Genomic DNA, 15,082 nt, shown 5'->3' on the forward strand with positions numbered 1-15,082 from the left:
TGCTCCCGTTTGTGTCAACCCTGAAAGTGCCCCCCCCCTTGGTCTGTACTGTTGAAGCAGTTGGAGAACATGTTGAGAAGACAGACAGTGAGCCAGTCTGGACCAAAAAGGCACACATTTGCCAGGAAGGGGGCTAGAAAGGCTGATTCTAGATGTTCTATCTCTCCTCTCGTTTCCAACTATATTTTATGAGCCACAAATTCTTGGGAGTAAAGGACTCCTTGCCTCAATGCAAGGTCTGTCATAATGAGAAAATAAATCAGAACACAGGAAGAGGCTCACCTGAACCTGTAAATCTCACAACTCTTCTCTGCACCATCCTTTCCTCTTTCTCTTCTTTGTCACTTCTTCAAGGTGCAAGAACATCACGGGAGAAAATGAGAGGAAAAAAATCATAGACAAAGAGGAAGAAGAAATAAATTAGGAGATTTGGATTATAGCCAGCCAGGAATGCAAATGGTATAGGCTGAGGATGAAACGAAGTGGGGAGAGATGTGTGGGTTCTATCCAATTTTTTTCATTCTCCTCTAATTTGATTTTAAACCGCTCATTATGCTTCTCTTCCAGGGGACAGCTGTGAGATCCTTGTAAGGACAAACAAATCATCACATGCCCTTTCATTCTTGGGTGAAAGTGGAAGTGGCAGGAGTGATCAGGAGTGCGAATGGAGGCCAGGATTTGCCATTATTCTCCTCTCGTCAGCTTGGCTTTCTCTGCTTCTGTCCACAGTTCATAACTGTTGTAAACTAAAAATCCTGCAACCTAAGCTCTCCTCTGCTCTGCCTGTCCATGTCAGGTTAAGGTGGCTGGCGACAGAGGTCAACAGGTCTTCCCATAGCTTTGCTTGGGGGTGCTGCTTTAATCACCACTGACTCCCATTTCTGGGTCTGAGTAGTTAAAGTTTGGAGAACAGGTTGACTAGATCTTTTAAGAGGAAACTGTAATCAAATGTTGCTTAGACATTTGTTTTTTCTTAGCTATAAAGGAGTTATTGACTGTATGCCCAGAGAGGAAATGTTTTGACTTAGGGTGGAGGATTAGAGATTTAGGTTAATTAGAAAAAGTCACCTATTGGATATACATATCTTGATTTTAACTTAGGTTTTTCTTTGTTGTTGTTTTACTTGTAAGTGCTTATAAAAGATCATAATATACAAAGCATGTCTAGTAAAAAGTAAAGGTTCCCCCCTTCTCTGTCACCTCTTCATAGTTTGAAACCTTGTTCTATAGTTTTTGGAATATACTTTGCCTTATTAGCATTTCAATGATTTAAAAAGTAATTTTAACAAAATGATGGTGTCCAATCCACTACCACTCACCCAGAGAGTGTGAAACCGATAGTAGCTCAAGAATAATAAATGACACTGAGACAGAATTAATAAGTCAAAGTTATTCTTTTATAAAAGTTTGATGTTAATCAGAGACAAACTTTACTTACTTTTGTCTTACAACATTGGACTGATTTTTGATTGTATGCTTATTGTTTCCCAAATTTCCATTTTTAAATTTGCTTAGTAAACATAGTAGCCTTTTGTAGTCTTGTTGATACTCTCTCTGGTTAAACAAGGCAAAAATGACTTAATACAGCTGATTTCCATCACAGAATTTTAAGAACTTTCAGGGAGGACCAAAGGTCTTTTAATTTTTTTTTTTTTAACATACGTCCTGTGATTGTTGCCTCGCAGTTCCTCCTTGAGAGCCAAGATGATATCTTACTCAGGTGCACAGAAAAGTGGCTTCCACTAAAAAAGTTTGTTTGAATAAATAAATGAGTTCTGGAAGGTTTTAGAGAGTAATAAGCATATCTTACGTACACCTACATAGGGATTTCCGTTGTTTTCAAAGAACTTTTATATTCTTCATCTTATTTGCTCCTCCAAACAGTACTATTTGTTGGGTACGGAACCTCTCTTGTTCCTATTGCATATGCAGTCAAACACAGTCCTAACAGTCCTAATCATCTCTTAGTTACTGAACACACAACTCAGCCCCAGTGAGTGAGTTATCTAAAGAATTCCTATCTTTAACTTTCAAAATTGTGTGTTCTATGTCAAAGATTAAAGGTTTTTATCTAAGAAAGTATTTTTATTTGTTGCCTTTTTTTGGTACTTATTAGTCTTTAATGTAATTATTTTTGAACCATTATGCAAATATCTTGAGGATTAGGACAAAAATTTGTGCTTGCTTAGTAGATCTTTTCTTGTTCTTTGTCTTCGACATTGCCTGTCTGTTTTATGAGAACCTATATTTAAAACTTCTACTAAGTGGGGCACCTTTTTCTGAGGAGCCCAGGAGGAAGACAGTGTCATATCAAGCACTGTTGTGAGGTTGTTGTCTTTAGAACGTATAGAGTCAATTACTTCCTCCTGTTGCCAGATTTGAAGGGGAATCTGTCAAACAGCAATAATGTAATTTTTTTTTAAACAAATATTTCATCAAAGTAAAAGCATATGAGAGAAACATCTTTCTTATTTTGTTGATAGGTTGAGTTTGCTTTCTCAAAAAAGAAAGTTCTTGATAGTGTGCGTTAAGGGGGTTAATCCATTGGCGCCATTACTTTCCTGAGTCGAGAGATAGGTGTGAGTGTGTCAGGGTGGGTGAGAATTGCTGGAGCATGATGTGGGAGTTAAAATGAATGTGTCTGCTTCTCTCAAGAAGACATATAAATGGCCAACAAACATGAAAAGATACTCCTCATCGCTAGCTATTAGGGAAATGCAAATCAAAACCACAATGAGATACCATCTCACACCTGTTAGAATAACTATAATCAACAGGACAAATAATAACAAATGTTGGAGATATTACGGAGAAAAAGGAACTCTCATACACTGCTGGTGGGACTGCAAATTAGTACAGCCACTATGGAAAACAGTATGGAGGGTCCTTAAAAAACTAAGAATTGATCTATCATATGATCCAGTAATCCCTCTACTGGGTATTTACCCCAAAGACTTGAAAATCCATATCCAAAAAGACATTTGCACACTGATGTTCATAGCAGCATTATTCATGGTGGCCAGGACATGGAAGCAACCAAAGTGTCCTACGATAGATGATTGGTTAAAGAAGCTGTGGTACATATATACAATGGAATATTACTCAGCCATAAGAAGAGATAAAATAATGCCATTTTCAGCAACACGGATGGACCTCGAGATAATCATGCTAAGTGAAATAAGCCAGACAGAAAAAGTTGAAAACCACATGATGTCCCTTATATGTGGGATATAAACCTAAAAGCAACAAGAGACTCATGGACATGGACAATAGGTTAGTGGTTATCAGAGGGTAACGGGGAGGGGGATGGGGGAAGTAGATGGGGTAAAAGGGGTCAAATATGTGGTAACAGAAAGAAAACTAACTGTGGGAGGGGAACACACAATGCAATATATATATGCCTTACTGTTAAATTGTACACCTGAAACTTACTGGATTTTATTAACCAGTATCACCAAAAAATAAAATTAAATAAAAAAAATGAATGTGTCTGAAAAAGTCTGGCATATAATATATATTTGGAAAGGCAGGATGTGTTAGTTTCCTAGGGCTGCTGTAACAGACCAGGTGGCTTAAAACAATAGACATTTATTATCTCACAGTTCTGGAGGCTAAATGTCCCAAACCAAGGTTGTGCCCCCTCTAATACCATCAAGGGAATCCTTCCTTGCCTGTTTCGGGCTTCTGGTGGTTTCCTTGCAATCTTTGGCATTCCTTGTCTTATAAATGTGTCACTCTGTCTTAATGTAGCATTATCCCTGTGTGTCTTCACAATGTCTTCACTTTGTGCACATCAGTCCCTTTGTCCAAATTCACCTTTTTATGACACCAGTTGTATTGGATTAGTGCCCATCTGTGATGATCTAATTTTGACTTGATTACCTCTGTAATTATATTAGGTGACATTTACAGGTTCTAGAGATTAGAACCTAATATCTTTGGACGTTATTATTCAGTCCGCCGCAAGTAGTATGTGTGACAGACATGTATCCAAATCCAGGCACTAGAGACCTGTCTACACTGGGCTGCCTGTCTTTTGGATAGGTCTTTGTCCCAGCTAGTGGATCTTTCTCCTCTCTGATATTATGAAGACTCTCAGCACTCTCCCTTGCCATTGATATGTTAGTAGAGAGAACTGTAGAGATCAGTCTTTGTATCGCCTGAGTGCTCTGCCCACAACCTTAGCAATAAGCAGTAGACCAAGGAACCTGAGTTAACTACGTCAGTTCACAGAGATGCACTGAGGGTTGTGTATGTTCATTGTGTTCCCATCGAAGAGCACTCTCCCTTGACTGTGGGACTTGGCTTTTGCTCTGGACTCGGGGACAGCATAGTTGTATTTATTTGCAAAGAGGCTTGCGACAACTTCATCCTAACTGCGAAGTCCTTCCTACCTCTCAATAATGGGTTCATCAGAACGTTTCCTCCAGGTTCTGATGAACCTGGAGCCCCACCATCTAGAGGCTACAAGAGAGAAGAAGAAGGAGGGAGCCAAAGATGGCTCAGGATTCTTGCTCTAGCTCACGGAGTAACAGTTCAGTGCTGGTCTTTGTTAAGGCATTGAGGAAGATTTGGCTTTGAAGTCTCCCTTGAGGCTCATTATGGCTTGTTGAAAGACTCTAGGGATGTGTTTTCCTACCATTCAATTCTTAGAATTTGGCTATGCTGTTTACTGTTAATAAAGTTTTGGGGAAATGGTGTAATTTAACATTGGTTATTAGTTTTACTCTCCTGGTGCTTCTTTAATTAGGCTGCTGACACCAAGTAAGGCAGGGTTTCGACATTCAGAACAAGGATTAGAACTGTAGTTAGATCCGAACTTTGAGTCACTAAGGACCTAGGTAACTTTTCTGTACCCAATTAGCATTTAAATTGAATTCATCAATTTGGCTCCATATGCAGAATATTCCCTTCCTTTACTTTGTCCAAACAGGAACCACTGGCATCGAGGGTTATCAGAATATTAACAAAAAATATAGTTAGTAATAAAATACATCCTCCTTTTTTTGTGTTAGTTCTTAGTCTCCATATATATTTTTCTGAGTCTAGGGATTCTCCAACTTTTCTCAATCCCAGGGAAGTCACTTAATCCCTTCACATAGGCTATATTTATGGTGTAGCTAACACCCTTTGATTCATTATGCAGAAGACAGATATATTGTCTTCTAAGGATGGCTACATGTACCCTGGTGTATCCCTTTGGGTTAATCATGGTCATTGTCTAACTGCATTCTGGAGGCAGTTTCCATTGCGGAAATGTAACTAACGAAGATGTTGGAAATGGTAAATGAAAACCAGCTGCTCTCAGGTTGCTGTGGAACAATGATGCTTCACCTCTGACAAAGGACAACAGCAACATAAATAAAAGAATGGAGAGAACTATCTCTGTTTTAAGTTTTCCCCTAAATAGCTTAAATCATTGGCTTCTACTATTGCAGGCAAACTAGAGCATATAGAAAATGACTGACCAAGGAGCAGGTAAATGTTACTGGGGAGACTCCGAGACTGCTGATCTGGCTTAAGTTGTTTTTTTTCTGTGGACTCAGGGACTCATAGTTGTAATGTCGCTAAATAGCAAACACCTGCTATAATATAACATGATCCTTTTTTTTCCTGTTAATACTAATGTTCCTAAGCTGTGCGATGGAGTAACTACATTTTATGGTGTCAAAAGAAAGGGATTTAATTGACTCAAATAAAGCTGGAAGGCTTTACTCAGCTGATGTACGTCAGGGAGCATCAGCAGACCAGGTGAGTCCTCCCTTCCACAGCGTCAGGGCTTTGATGAGGTGGGGAAAGCAGAGTTCCACGCATGTGGTTCCCTTTGTTAATTAAACTTAGATTTGGGGGTTGTTCTTGTTTTTATGCCCCTTCTTTGGGGTCCAGATAACCATTATAACAGTACAGTATTATCTGAGGACTGTTTTTGTAAGCCTGGCAGTTTCTTAGCTAGTTGATGTGTGTGTGTGTGCGCGCGCGTGTGTGCGCGTGCGGGGGGAGGGGGCGTAGTTATCAAAAAAGAAAGAAAAAGGGACAAAAATAGAAGATATGGCAGAAACTAAAGACACTTTATCTTGTTTGTCTTAGTCCTTTACATGTGTTGCAAAGAGCATCAGGGCTTCCAGTCTTTTCCCACCTTAGTGTTTTGCGAATTACTAGGATAAGTGATTGGCTTCAAGTGAACTCTATTTGTAGAAAGCTGTAAATCATCTATACAAATATAGATAAATATATATTCATGTTTGAAATATTATGTAACAAATACCTTTTATATAAAACATAAATATATAAAAATAAAGTATATATAAATATATATTTTAAATATAAACACAACATACAATACATATTATATAAAAAGAAATTATATTACGTTAAAAAGATATAAATAAATGTTATATTTATTAAATAAAATATATCATCTTCTAAAGATACAATGTAAATATGTATTATATTATAACATATATAAATAAATATATATGATATAAATAAATATTATGTTATATAAATATATATTATATCAAAATAAATTCCATACAAACAGAGAATTTGTGAAATTCAACTGTTAGACTTTAGTAATTTGGTAATCTTAGATGTAATCTCTCTCTTTTTTTAGTAGATTGCTGGTTTATTATAAAGGACATTAAAGAATACAAATTAAGAGGCAAATGAAGAGATACATAGAGCAAGTTCCCAAACAAAGGAGCTTCTGTCCCTGTGGAGTTTGGGGCCTGGCACAGTGGCACGTAGAAGCATTCTGGTTCCCCAACACAGAATCTCCTTGAACTCTCTTCTTTTGGGTTTCTTGGAGACTTCATTACACATGCATGATGGATTAACTCATTGGCCATTGGTGATTGATTCGACCTCCATTTTCCTTTTCTCCTCCTGGAAATCAGGATATGAGACTGAAGGTTCCATCCTTCTATTCATGACTGGTTCCTCTGGCAACCAGCCCTCATCCTTAGGGACTTTCCAAAATTCATCTTATTAACAAAAACCCAGTTGTGGGGGAAAGGAGTTTATTATGACTAACAAGAAACTCATTTTAACTTTACGGCTTTGAACTGATTTCAGGAACTGGGGCAAGAGACCAAATATTATAATAAAAGATGCTCGCATTGCTCTTATCGCTTGGGAAATTCCAAGAGTTTTAGGTGCTGTGAGCCAGGAACCGCACAATACAATGAGAAATGTATTTTGGTCACCTGAATGACCTCATATCCTAAAGTTATAACACTCTTATGTGAATTTATATCAGCTTAATTTCAAGAACATATAAAAACTCTACTCCTTCACAGCTCTAATCCACCCAATTAGTTATCAATGTCACAAAATTACATCTTTATGCATGACGTGTTCTAAAACATATACTAATAACTTTTTAAAAACTACATTATTTTCTTAAATCAAGTAGAAAACAAAAACTAGAGCCACAAACCCAAGTTTTCATAGTATTAGCTTTTATAATACTCCATGTATTTACTTTTAGCCGAGATGTTTATTTCTTCATAAGGCTTTGAGTTACTGTCCAGTGTCCTTTCATTCCAATCTGAAAGATGCCCTCATGAAGGGCAGGTCTAGGGTAAAGAACTCTCTCAGCTTTGGTTTATCTGGAAATGTCTTAATATCTCCCTCATTTTTAGATGTTTTGCCAGATATAGGATTCTTGGTCGACAGCTTTTTTTACTTCAATATTTCGAGTACATCGACCCACTGCCCTCTGGTCTCCAAGGTTGTTGATGAGAAATCTGCTCATGATCCTATTGGCAAAAATATGAGACAAGCTACCTTCTCTCAGCTTTACAGATGTTAATAATGCACTTTGTCTTATGCAACAGAACATTTCCTTATAATATCATGATATCAGTTACATTGCAACATCATTTGAGGCCAGAATTTAAGATGAAGGAATTAGATATTTTAAGTGTAGATGCTATAAGATCTTTAAAAGACAAGAATTATTACATATTTTCAAATTATAAATGAAAAGGTCACTGACGCATTCTATAGATTTTTAATTTCTAATACAGTAAATATCAATCTTTAATATCCCACATACACAAAAAAGCTCTTTGTTTTTTTTATTTTTTTCAGAGTAAAGGAGTCCTGATTTCAAAAAGTGAGAAAACCACATCAGTTTATCCCCAGCCATGATTGGTTCATATCTTGCTCTGACCTCATAAGGTGCCATTGCAATGGAATTATAAAAAACTCCTATATGAAGTCTTAGCTAGGCTGGGGTTTTTGTCCTTATAGCCCAGAAAGCTTATCGGTGGTGACCTGTTGGAGTTGGCCAATTATCGTGTCTCTTTTTTTAAAAAAAAATTTGTTTATTTTTTTCTTTCGTCTTTACTTTTTTTCTCATTTTCCTTTTTCTTCATCTTTTGCTTATTTTCCTTTGTTCTCTTGTCTCATTTTGTTCCTTTCACTTTTTAAATTTTTTTCCCAATTTTTAACAATTTTTTCTCATTTTTCTTTTTTCATTTTTTCTTTTCTTTTTTTCTTTTTTTTTAAAAATTTTCAGTTAGTAGAGTTAGTATTGGTATTATTAGTATAATTAGCATTGTTTATTAGTGCCATTTATTAGCATAGTTAGTAAGCATAGTTAGCATAGTATTAGTTAGCATAGTTGGTATTGTTTGCTAGCATAGTTAGCATAGATAGTATTGTTGGTGTAGTTAGCAGGTCACCATGTTGTATGACCTTGCAGACATCTCTACTGACAAGGAGCCCCATATTGGCCACTACAAGCTCCTGAACACCATTGGCCAAGGAACATTTGCCTAAGTGAGGTTGGCCTGGCACATTCCGAAGGGGACAGAGGTGGCTCCTCCAGATTTGTTCAAGAAGTCCACTGCACCAAGGCCTTGAATCACTCTAGTTTTGTAAAGTTATTTGAGGTGACTGACGCAGAGGAAACATTATTCCTCATTATGGAGCATGTGAACGGAGGGGACACATTTGATTATCTGCAGGACCACAGACAGCTGCATGACTGAGAATGAAGCCTGAGGCATTTTCCAGCAGCTGGTTCCCGCTGTGCAGTACTGCCACCAGAGAGGCATTGGCCACAGTGGCCTGAAGGCAGAGAACATGCTTTTCAACACTGAGTTGAATGTAAAACTTGCAGACATTGGCCTCAGCACAGTTTATTCTCCATAAGCTGAGCACATTCTGTGGCAGCCTCCCTCATGCTGCCCCAGAACTCTTCCTGGGCCCAAATGATGACGAACCTGCGGTGGACGTGTGGAGCCTGGGAAAGGTTCTATACAAGATGGTCCCTCGGATCCTGCCTTTCATGGGAGAAGACTTCTGGGGGCCATGGCAGTGGATACTGAGCAGGCACTACCATGTCCCCTATTTAATATCTTTTGAGTGTGAAAAGCTCTTAAAGAAATTAATGACCCTCAATCCCAGAGACAGAGCAACTCTAGAAGAATTAATGAGGGACCCATGGCTAAGCATGGGCCAGGAGCAAGAACTCATACCTTATAGAGAGCCCGCCCTATGACAACATGGACTCTGGGATGATGGAGGTAATGATGAACCCGGGGTTTGAGTGGGACCACATCCAAGACTCAGTAATAATAGGCAGGAGGTAGGACAGAGTGATGGCCATGCACCTGATTCTGAACTCCAAAAACCCAAAGTGGAGGGCTGCACCATACAGTGAGGCCCTTCCCTTGCCCAGATTTCAACAGCCGCAGTCCTTAGAGGATGGCTTGGAGTCCCCTGGGGGACAAGAGGAGAGGCCACCCTCACTGCAGGTCCACCCCTCGGCCCCCACCTGGGTGGAACTTCGGAGACTGGACTGTTTTTCCTAGGGTCCTTCTCCCTGTTCCTGCTCTTCTTTTCTTCCATGTTCGTGGGGGAGAGGGCAGTTCTTATTAAGGTACTGGGTTCTTCCATATCTTGTAATAACCTGGATGCTCCAGAAAGATGTATTGGATACTCTGTTTTGCATCCTCCCTCCACAGAATTGAGGCTGCCCATCCTCCAGGTTGAGAAGCATATAGTGATATGGTACTTGGACTTAATTAGGATTAATGAAAAAATGACTGAAGAGAATTATCAGGGGAACACCCAACAGCAATGAACACGTTTCCGAAGGAAAAAGGCTTCTGACCCATAAGTTCCCAGAGAAAGGGGCCTGCCACACCACACAAGGCCACATAGGGAAGTGCTTAAGTTAGACAGGAGGCAGAGGGAGCAGAGGAAACAGAGATTTTCCTTCCTTGCCCTGCCTGGGTGGTGTCTCCACAGTGGTGTCTGAGGAGACCAAACTTCTGTCAGTGTAGTGGCAGCCCCACATTCTCCAGAAGCTGTGGGGGCACCTCTCTGGCCAGACATAGTCTCTCAAGAACAGAGTTGATAATTCAACCCAGCTCTGCATAGGTGAGAAAGGTTAATAATAGTAGCTACCATTTATTGGGAACTTTTTTTATGCTGGGCACTTTACAAATATCTTAAAAATGACTTATATGCACAAAGTAAAAAGGCTTTTTTTTTTTATATGAATAATCTACTCAGGAGTAGATGAAAAAAATTGTCTTGGAGTGGTCGTAAATGATAGTTTTTTTCCTCAAGATGGCACTCACGCTGCTCATGGTCCTTGCTGTGTTAAATAAAAATTTAAAGTACCCTATAAATTATCTCACAATCTATGGAGTTATTTCCATGTAGATTTGACAGTTCTACTATGTATCTTACAGTTCCAAAAGTTTTTGGCCCCTTCTGAGCTTGCAGGGTATTACTTTGCAGGTGGGCTGGGGAGCAAGTTGAGAGCCTCAATTTTCTTTTTTTATATCCTGTACCCCTGATGTTATGCAATTGTCTTCTTAAGAGATCCACATGGAATCAGTGGTACACATTTATTGCAATGTTGTTGCCTAAAACATAATAAAGATTCTTATTCTGCCTTCATAACTAATATGAGCCACACACATTTAAAAATTCATTCTCAGTGCTTTATGGTTATTTTGGAGGAGAAAGTAGTTGTAACAAGCACAATCTCCAAATTAGCAACTTTAGCTGTGGATTTTATTTAGCTGTTCTGAGATGGGACATCACTTGTAAAATTCTTACTCTTTTAGCAGGAAATGAAATGGGACATCTTTTGCAGAGTTAATCTTTTTAGTAAACCTAGTTATGTTTTCTTCCCTCCTTTCTTTGGAAAAAAGGCCCTCTCCCTCAAATCCCAATAATTTCCCCCAAAACTGGTGACTCAGATCTTATGGCTATTGATAAGGGTCATCAGCCCATTGTCAGCAGAAATGATATTAAGCCAGACAGAGCTCTTAGAGTCTGAGAAGGGAGGGGACTTTAGGTCAAAGGTCTTTTTAACTCTTTAAGAATATATTAACTAAGCCTATTTCCCTTTACTCACTTAATAGGCAAATCAATAATAGAAATTAATAGATTTTTGATTTAAATAATAAGTTTGTATCTTCTTTTCCTTGTCTAGGGACTGAGGTGGCACTTTAGCAGGAAACCCAAGACCCCACACTGACTGAGGCAGAAAGGAAACGAGCGCCATGAAACCCCTGTAGGCAGTGACTACAGCCATTCTCAGCAGGAAGCAGATATGGAAGAAGAGACCTCCCGTCCCTCAACATTCATGACTCTTAGAAAACAGTTAGGCAGGAAAGTTAGTTAGGGGTTTTTGGGTCTGTCTGTAAAGACACTGAGGTCATCCTATCTTAGAAGGGGTCCGCCTTCATCCGTCCACAATTAAGCAAGCCAGAAGGCATTTTTTAAACAAAGAAACATAGGCAGAGATTTAGGTACCAGTTTAAGCCAGTCACTCACACCTGTGCAGTGAAGAGCTCAATGACCTTCAACTCACCTGAGCCTCATTATATCATCATTATAATATAATGTATATGCCCAGAAGTTCATTAATATCATATAACAAATTGAATTCTGGGAACAAACATGTGCAGAAAGTAAAATGATGAATAACTGAGTCCAGTCAGTCTTAGTTGTCAAGCAATTCTTTGTTCGAGACAATAAAGTGTGTTGTTTTAAGTCACCAAGTTAGTGGTAATTTGTTATAGCAACAGTAGGAAACTAATATACCAGGAGACAAGGAAAACAGCCCAGAGGCTGATACAAGTCGACATGAAGTAAGATTTAAGGCCAGGATGGTGACTGTGAAACAGATGGCCAAATTGATCCATCCAGTGACCATACCCAATGTCTTTTAAAGAGAAAGCTAGGATGTATTAGATTTGTCAGAGGTATTTTATAAGGAATAGGTAACACCATGATATTTCACCTCTTTCTATATACTCCAAGCCAAGTGAGGGGAGCTCCAGGAGAACTGCTCGGGAAGGCCAAGGTTGGAATCAGCATTGTATGCATAACTGGATGCTTCTTGAGCTCCTGAACCAAGGACTGAGGGCCTGAAGGGACTGGAGAACAATATGGGGAGAAATCTCTTGGGAGAGTTTGACTATATGTCACTGCAGTTTGGGAGGCCTGGAAACTATACCTGTCTCTTTCCTGAAGAGGCCTTGAAAGGTAAGAGGCTGGCTGGGGCTGGAGCGCGGCAGCAATGGGAATCGGCCTCAGAAGAAATCAATCCAACCAGCACCTGGATCTTGGACTTCTAGCTTCCAGAATTGTGAGAAAAAAATTCTGTTGGTTAATCCACCAAGTTTGTGGTACTTTTTTCTAGTAAATGTCTAATTTTAAAAGATTTGCTATATTTTAAAGTGTGATTTTTATAATATCTCAGAGACCATTTCAATGTGAACATATATTTAAAATACACACAAATCAATGGATATATGATTTAATTTGCAAAGACATGTATACATATATACTTTAGAATTGCATAAAGAAAGTCTCTTCTATACCACAACACAAACTGTCCTTAAATGTAAGGAAAAATTTGATGCAGTTCCACAGATAGACACTAGGTGACACTCTTGTAAGGCAAACTCAGGCTTCCCTACTAAAAATAAGTCTGGGTTTTATTGGTAAAGTGTAGTCCGTTCTAAGTTGATTCCCTCATTTACGAGTAAAATCTTCAACCTGCTAAGCATGAGAAAGGGAGAAGAAATGATTTATTCAGATACTCTGAAAGAGACAATACAAGGAGCAATCTTAAAAATCCTATGAATATGGGACTTAATGGGATACCATATTTTGTGGAGTGGGCCCAGTATACACGAAATCACCAAGCACTTTGGTGGAAGTGGGTAATAATCCTATTTTGAATATTTTCAGATCAGACTTATTTGGTCCTACAGTGCTGGCTATGTTAGGATATCATGTAGTATGGGAGATACTTTGGGGAATCCTTAGTTACAGGTATTTTGATATTGAATTGAATTTGTCTTGGTGGTAAAAGGACATGTGCTGTTCTGTCTCCTCGTGTTCTCTCCACAGCCTGTGTGGTCTGCTCAGGATGCTATTTTTACCCTCCATGTTTGTTTTCAATCCATCCATCCATCCATCCATCCATCCATCCATCCATCCATCATCTACCTCCCTCACACAGGCTCCTTTCTCTCAGTTGGTAAATATGCCTCCGTGTTCCAGGTGAGATCTTTCTGAATCGAAGAACAATTTTCTGCCTTTCTTACTTTAGCTCTATACTTTCTGACTAAGTATTACAGTCTCTTCCTCACCAAGTTAACCACTAAAAGACACATAACATTCACCTTTCCAGAACCAAAAGAAAAAAAATAGCAGAAAATATAGATGTGCGTATCATAAAGAATAATTTCAGAATTTACAAAATTAGCATTGGGACCCATTGGTCAAATTTCTGCTTCTTTTTAGCTGGGGAGGATTGAAGGGATCATGAGTACATTTACTGCCTCCCTGCTTCTGTAACCCTGTGCTAGATTCAAGTCTTTGAGGAGTTTCCATGCTTTCTAAGAAGTGTGACTTGGAAGACAAGATGTGGTTTGGAGCAAATGGGGTTGTTTCACTGCTTCTGGTCGTCGCTTCCAAAATGCACCTACTCCACCTACTCTTAGCTCTTGAAGCTTTAATTGCAAAATTCAGTGAAGTTTTACTGTTCTTTAGCTACTAAGAGGAGATGAGGATCTGCAGTAATGGTCAGGTGACATAAAGATGTGCCCCAGCTTCATGCCTAGTCAGTGAGTTTTGGTTATAGCAGGAAACTATGCCAGTTCTCTCTCCTCTTAGTCTGAGTTGGTGCTTGAGCCACAGTTTATGGTTCAGACATTGATTCTGGAAGACTTTGTTAATATGCAAATATCTAATGGAAGAAAGTTATCTTTATTATCACCTTTTAACAGGTTAGCTGATCAGAAAAAATCGCTGATGGAGAGCAAGTTCCTGGAGAAATATAGAGACTACATCCTGACAGAGATGGGGGAAACTTCTGGGCTTGGGGACTTGCTTAGGTAGAAGACAGTCTCAGAAGAAAACTACACAAAGATACCGAGGGCCTGGGGCACGGAGAGGGTAAAGTAAACGCTTAAATGCTTACAAGGGGATAGACGGGATCAAAGACAGATCCTATCTGCCACACAGGCTGCCTGGTTTGGTTTCAGAGATGCCCAAGCCAGGCTTAGGGCCAGAGCCTGGCCATGCAAGTGTTCAGCCCACAGCACAGACCTTTGGCTTCCCTTCTTGGCCCATGTTCCCCATAAAGCTCATACTCATTTTGGTCCCTCCCTTGAATTCCTGCAGTAACAGTGTTCATCAGTACTTTCAAATGTTTTTGTGTACACCACCTCATGATTTCGATACTGCGACAGAGCTGAGGCTGGGCAGGCAGCCACCAGGACTGCAGCGATGCCCTTGGGCACGTGTACCTCTCTCACAGGAGACCCACTCAGCCTCATCCTGGGCTTTCTACCTGGAGGCAGTTCACATGCGATTTCCTCCAAGGAGGAAAATCATGCTGTGATTTTTCTTTGCAATTCTATCTCTCACAGCTGTGAGATTCATTTTGTCCTGGGGCTCTTGACTGGGCAGGACTTCTCCCAGGAGGTAAAGGAGAGTTTAATTAGAAATGATCCTCTTGCCTATGGTGGCGATTATCATACTTTATCAAGGGGTGCAGTCTTGACTCCAATCTGCTCCCCATTTTCAGCGC

The sequence above is a fragment of the Pteropus medius genome, unplaced genomic scaffold, assembly GCF_902729225.1.
Source record: "Pteropus medius unplaced genomic scaffold, Ma_sr-lr_union100, whole genome shotgun sequence".
Classification (NCBI taxonomy): Eukaryota; Metazoa; Chordata; class Mammalia; order Chiroptera; family Pteropodidae; genus Pteropus; species Pteropus medius.